Genomic DNA, 6,669 nt, shown 5'->3' with positions numbered 1-6,669 from the left:
GTACAGATCAACTTGGAGAAAGCACAGAAAAAATGGTGAGGCCTACTCCAGAAGAAAGGAGGCAGGAGACTGCAGGAAGTAAAAGTGCAGATGATCTAAGTCTTATATTGAAGTGGAGCAGCATGTTACCTAAAGGAAGGAAACTGCAGCAGCTGCAATCAAGAATGTAACTGGGCTTTGGAACTTCATCCATTTTTGATCAGACTTCTTTTGTGACAAGCAATAGTCAATGAAACTTTAGTGAAGTATTGGAAAGCTTATTTGGATTATAAGACAACATTGCAAATAGACTGTGGAATCTAGACAGCAAGTGACAGTATTAACAGAACAACAAGAATTTTAATGTATCTGCAATTTTAATGCATGCAGGTAGGAGAAGCTGTGACCTATCCCAGACATGCCCACCTCTGCATAATTGTGAGTGTGGCAGCCTGCACCACAGATGAACCAAGACCAAGCAGGAAATTCCTGCATCCAGCACCAGCCGGGGATCCCAGATGAAAAATGTGCAGAACCCTGAAGAAAGAAGGAAATTAGTATATAAAGGAAAAATTTGTAAATATGTCCTTCATAAATACAGTGAATGCTTAAAGATTAACAAGGAGTGAATGATATATACAAACAGAGCTCTCTGCCCCTTGAAGCTGTGTCAGTTTGAAGAGGTAAATCAGGACTGTGATCAGGTACTTCACATTGAGTATGGGAATGTGAAATCCTGCTACAGATGAGCTCTCACTCATAAAGGACTCAAGAATTATCATAAAAGTGTAAATGATCTCAATAAAGTGCTCCCATTAGATCTAAGTAAGGCTGATGCAAAGATGAAACTAGAAGTAAAGAGATTCATTAATATTAAGAGTAATACAGCATCATTCAACAAAGAAAAAGGAAGATGGAAAATTAACATTCAAGAGGTGAATGAAGACAATAAAGAAGAGTCTGGGAGAATCTCAGACATCCTCACTGCCTTCCTTCCGAAAAGGAAAATGAAATCAATGGGAAAATAAAATACTATGAAAAACTGCAGATCTCCAAGCCTAATAATGCCTGTGAATCTGGTCAAATTATAAATGCTATAAATACTAGGAAAGATAAAGAAGCCCATGCTGACCTTTTAGCCATCACTGAACCAAAAGGTTTGCCATTATTGTTGAGTAACAAATTCAAAGAGAATACTGTCCTCCTCTTCATTTAGTCTCTGAAAAATAACTTTATGAATAAGGACACTAATTAACAAGGGCTAAAAGTGGCAAACTGAACAGCTGTTTGATAACATTGCACAGATACCAAACAACCAGTTCACTTTAGAAGATGTGCAGGTCCACAAAAGGCAGTATAAGTTTTAAATCAAAACACTGAGATTTCTTCCATGTGTGTATATGCTACTTTGATTCCAATAAGATGGTTTGGTAACAGAATTTCATGGATAAATCCCACCTTAGAAAATATCCCTTGGTCTGGACTACAAAATATTTTACTTATTTTTATACACAGAACACAAATATTCTATAATCTGCTTTTAATTAGTTGCAAATATTTTCTTATGTACCAGAGATTTGACATCTTTATATTTAATAAGTATAAAATAAGCATATTTGAAACACATTCAAAATACATTTATAGTTATAGAATACACTTTTTTTTAACAATTCACTGATTAAAACTTTAAGCTAAATTGCATTTCTTTGGTCTATGAAGGAGTCCTTCAAGTATGACAGAAATATATATCTTTAAATTCATTTTTTAATATTTTTTATTGAGATTGTTCAGATACCATACAACTATCCCAAGATCCAAATTGTACAATTAGTTGCCCATGGCACTACCATACAGCTGTGTATCCATCAATACAATTAATTTTTTTCAGTTTTTAGAACATTTTCACTGCTCCAGAAAAGAAACAAAGACAAAAAAAGGAAACTCACATCCTCCCATACCCCTAACCACACCCCCCTCCATTATTGATTCATAGTTTTGATATGGTACATTTGTTACTGTTGATGAAAGAATGTTAAAATACTAATAACTGTAGTATTTAGTTTGCAATAGGTATATATTTTTCCCTATATGCCTTTCTATTATTAATCACTAGTTACTGTGACATACATTTGTTTTAGTTCATGAGAGAGATTTCTAATATTTGTATAGTTAATCATGGACATTGTCCACCACAAGATTCACTGTTTTATACATTCCCATCTTTTAACCTCCAACTTTCCTTCTGGTGACATGTGTGACTCTGAGCTTACCCTTTCCACCAACTTCACACACCTTTTAGCACTGTTAGTTATTCTCATTACATGCCACCATCATCCCTGTCCATTTCCAAATATTTAAGTTCAGCCTAGTTGAACATTCTGCTCATAATAAGCAACTGCTCCCCATTCTTTAGCCTCATTCTATATCCTGATAACTTATATTTCATGTTTATGAGTTTACATATTATAATTAGTTCATATCAGTAAGACTCTGCAATATTTGCCTTTAGGTATCTGTCTTATTTCACTCAATATAGTGCCCTCAAGGTTTCTTCATCAACCCGTTTTTTTTAAGATGGTTTGGTTCAAACACTATACATTCCATCCTAAGTAAACAATCATTGGTTCCCCATATAGTCATGTATTTATGTATTGAGCACCATCACCAGTCTCTATATAAGGACATTTCTTCCACAAAGACAGAGGAAGCTTCAAAGAAGACAGAGAGGTAAAAGAAAAAGGCAAGAGAAAGAGAGAAAAACAAACAAACAACAAAACTTGATAGCTAGAAGGTGACAAAAGGAAAGATAGCATTAACCTAAAGTAGAATAAAGAGTCAGACAACATCACCAGTGGCTGGAGCCCCATACCATTCCCCTATTCCCCGAGCCCATATGCATTTAGCTTTTGTATATTGCTTTTGTTACATTAAGGGAACCATATTACAATGTTTCTGTTAATTCTAGACTATAGTTTGCATTTATTTTATTTTCTCCCCAATCCCACCCTATTTTTAACACCTTGCAATGTTGACATTCATTTGTTCTACCTCATGTAAAAACATATTTGTACCTTTTATTACAATTGTTGAGCACCCTAGGTTTCCCTGAGTTACACAGTCCAAGTCTTCATTGTTTGTCTTTTGTTCTGGTGTCCCACATGATCCCAGCCTTCCTCTCTCAACCATATTCATAGTCATCTTTTTTCAGTGTACTTACATTGCTGTGCTACTATCTCCCAAAATTGTTTTCCAAACCTCTCACTCCTGTCTTTTCCCTTCTGTCTGCAGTGCTTCCTTTAGTGTTTCCTGTAGAACAGGTTTCATGTTCACAAACTTGGTCATTGTCTGTTTGTCAGAGAATATTTTAAGCTTTCCCTATCTGAAGGATAGTTTTGCCAGATACAGGATTCTTGATTGGTGGTTTTTCTCTTTCAGTATCTTAAATATATCACTCCACTTCCTTCTTGTCTCCATGGTTTCTATTGGGAAGTCCACACATAGTCTTATCAAGCTTCCTGTGTATGTGATAGATCATTTCTCTCTTGCTGCTATCAGGATTCTCTCTTTATCTTTAATGTTTGATAACCTGATTATTAAGTGTCTTGTCATAGACCTATTCAGATATATTTGTTTGGGGTATGCTGCACTTCTTGGATTTGTAATTTTATGTCTTTCATAAGAGATGGGAAATTTTCATTTATTTTTCCTCTATTATTGCTTCTGCCCCTTTTCCTTTCTCTTCTTCTGGGACAACAATGACATGCAAATTCTTGCTTTTTGTTTTCTGTTTAAGTTCCTGGAGATGATGCTCATATATTTCCATTCTTTCCCAACTGTTCTTTTGTGTACAGGCTTTTAGGTGCCTTGTTCTCCAGTTCCTGAGTGTTTTCTTCTGCCTCTTGAGATCTGCTGTTATATGTTACCAGTGTGTCTTTCATCTCTTGTGTTGTGCCTTTCAATTCCATGGATTTCACCAGTTGGTTTTTTGAACTTTCAATTTCTATCTTATGTACATCCTGTGTTTTCATTATATGGTTCATCTCTTTTGCCATATCTTCCCTAAACTTTTTGAATTTAGTTATTATTAGTTGTTTCAATTCCTACATCACAGATGAAGTGCAAGTTTGTTCCCCTGGCTTGGCCATATCCTCATTTTTCTTGGTATAGGTTGTAGTTTTCTGTTGTCTAGGCATGGTTTCCTTGGTTATCCCAAACAGGCCTCCCTAGACCAGAATGGGTTAAGGTCCCAGAAGGAAGAAATATTCAGTATCCAGTTTCCCTGAGGGGGTGTCTTAGAAAATTGGTACACCCTCTGATAACTCCAGTCACTATGCTTTCCTGCCCAGCAGGTGGCACCTGTTATACTATAATTCTTGACTGGTGTAAGTTCTGAATGAAAGGCAGGTTGTAGTGCTGGGCCCCACCCCTTTCCTCTTAGAGAAGATAGATGCTCTAGGGGGAGGTCATTAGCATTTCAATGGTCTTTCTCTGCCTGTGCTATACCCTTGTATTGGTCAGAGAACTGGGGACTGAAAGTGGCTGAGGTTTTCTCCACTGAGTCAAAAAAGGAAAAGAGCTAGTCCAAGGTGACCCTCTGGCTCTCCAAGTTCAGCCATTACCCAAAGCCTCTGTCAACTTTTGGGGGATTCATACTTCATAGTGAGCAGCTCACACTTGCTAATTAAAACCCCAATTGGAGCTCAGCTGAACTATATTTGCTTGCTCGGAGAAAGCTCCTCTCTGGCACCACAAGTTTTTGTAGCTCAGGCTGTGGGGGAGGGGTTTCCTGATTTGGATCTGCAGGTTTTACTTAAAGATTTTATGCTGTGATCTCAGGCTTTCCTCCCAATTCAGGTTGGTGTATGATGAGTGGATGGTCACTTTTGTCCCCCTGCAGTTATTCCAGATTATTTACTAGTTTTTTCTGATTTTTTTAGTTGTTCCAAGGGGGCTACTTAGCTTCCACTCCTCTCTATGATGTCATCTTATATCCATAGTTTAAATTCATTTTTAAAATTGGAAGTCAATGGTAATTATTACATCATTTTTATTTACTTATAAGAAATGCATATACATTCTATTTTATTATACATATGAATTACAATCAGTTAAGGTGATATGCAAAACTTAACTCTATAATAGAATATGATTATTAAATAATTTTTTTTGAAAAAAATGAATAAAGGGCAGCCTGATTACAAGTCCTCCCCATGGTTCAGGGCTGCCTTCTGCTGTGGTGCTGGGGCCATCTGGTACCATGCAAAGCTGGGTATAGATGAACCCAGGGAGAGGAGCCACTGCAGGGTGATGCATTCACTGAGGAGCCAGAAGAAGGGTGAGGCTCAGGGACACCAAGTTGAACAAGTTGAAATCATCCCAGAAGGATAAAATTCCTCAGTTTATGATCATCACACAATTCAGTGTAAAAACAGCAGTAAGTTTTCTATCCAAAAATGACTGGAAGTTAGATGTTGCAACATATGCAAAAGAGTGTAACATGATCATTGTAGAGAAAGAAGTTAGCACAGCTGTTCAACAGAAACAAAGATCCCCAAGATGAAAATAAAATTGGAATTGATGATAGACAGAAGCTCTGTGATGACTGGGACTCGAACCTCCCAGCATTTAGTGTACTGATCACTGCATGGAAGTTCAGAGAAGCAGCACAGCTTGAGTTCTTCAAACAGGAGTTCATGGAAATCATGACAGAATTAAAATATGACAGCATCAAAAATCAAAAGGGACTGATACCCAAGATGGAACAAGAATCAAAAGAACCAGGAGGATTTATTTTTACTTTTAATTTACAAAGTTTATTTTTAATCTACAAAGAATTCAGAACAAAAAGGATTAGATCCAGTAATGGCCATTACCTACTGGAATTTAACATTTAATGGAAGATTTAAATTCTTAGACTTAAGGAAGAATTTTTTGTTGAAACAATGAAAAATGACCAATATGGAAATATCTCTACTTGGAGTCTTCTTTTAGGCTTTAGTACAATATTTTCAGATGACATGTCTGACTATAAAGTGAAATGTCCTGTTCTTATTGATGATGTAGTGGAATACGCAGACCCTCAAAATGCTGACAAAAAGAAAAACAGTGCATCACTAAAGGGACATTCTAGAATGTACATAGTATCAACAATAAACACATCAGAAAATTGCACAATTTATGCTGGCTCAACTGAACTGAAGATTTGTCCTCAAAATTCAGGCTGAGATTTGTGACAAAATCTTAAGGATACATCTTGGACTGGGTCCTATTTCATTTTTCTAATAGTGGTTTTGGACTTGTCTTCTAGCCTGGGCTGCTCTAAATACTTACAATTCCAGAATTGAAGACTTAGTCTCATATATTGTGGGCCATTGTATTTTATTCTCCTATAAATCTTAGAAGCTTTATGGTGATTATTTTGAGGTTTCCCATCTTGCATAAAGGACAATGCTGTCTTCATCAGAAAAAAAAATTTGTTACAAGAAATAAACATATAAACATCATAAACAATTTCTAAAATTTCTAATATATATGCTTTGGGCTAGTTTCAAAGACTATGCAGAGAGCACGTCCAATGGAAGTGATATATTTAAGTGTATTGGATCTGAAATTTTGTTTTGGTTTTGGAGGATGTTCTAGTCTGCTAATGCTGCAGAATGCAAAACACCAGAGATGGATAGGCTTTTATAA

At 36.3% G+C, this 6,669-nt stretch overlaps 2 pseudogenes; both read left to right on the top strand.

The window, feature by feature from the left end:
- Nucleotides 1-497: 497 nt before the first annotated feature.
- Nucleotides 498-1,346, top strand: LOC119505112 (annotated as a pseudogene).
- Nucleotides 1,347-5,326: 3,980 nt separating this feature from the next.
- Nucleotides 5,327-6,203, top strand: LOC119505111 (annotated as a pseudogene).
- Nucleotides 6,204-6,669: the final 466 nt, after the last annotated feature.

Source organism: Choloepus didactylus, chromosome 10 (genome assembly GCF_015220235.1).
Source record: "Choloepus didactylus isolate mChoDid1 chromosome 10, mChoDid1.pri, whole genome shotgun sequence".
NCBI lineage: Eukaryota > Metazoa > Chordata > Mammalia > Pilosa > Megalonychidae > Choloepus > Choloepus didactylus.
This window is presented reverse-complemented; position numbering and strand designations above follow the sequence as displayed.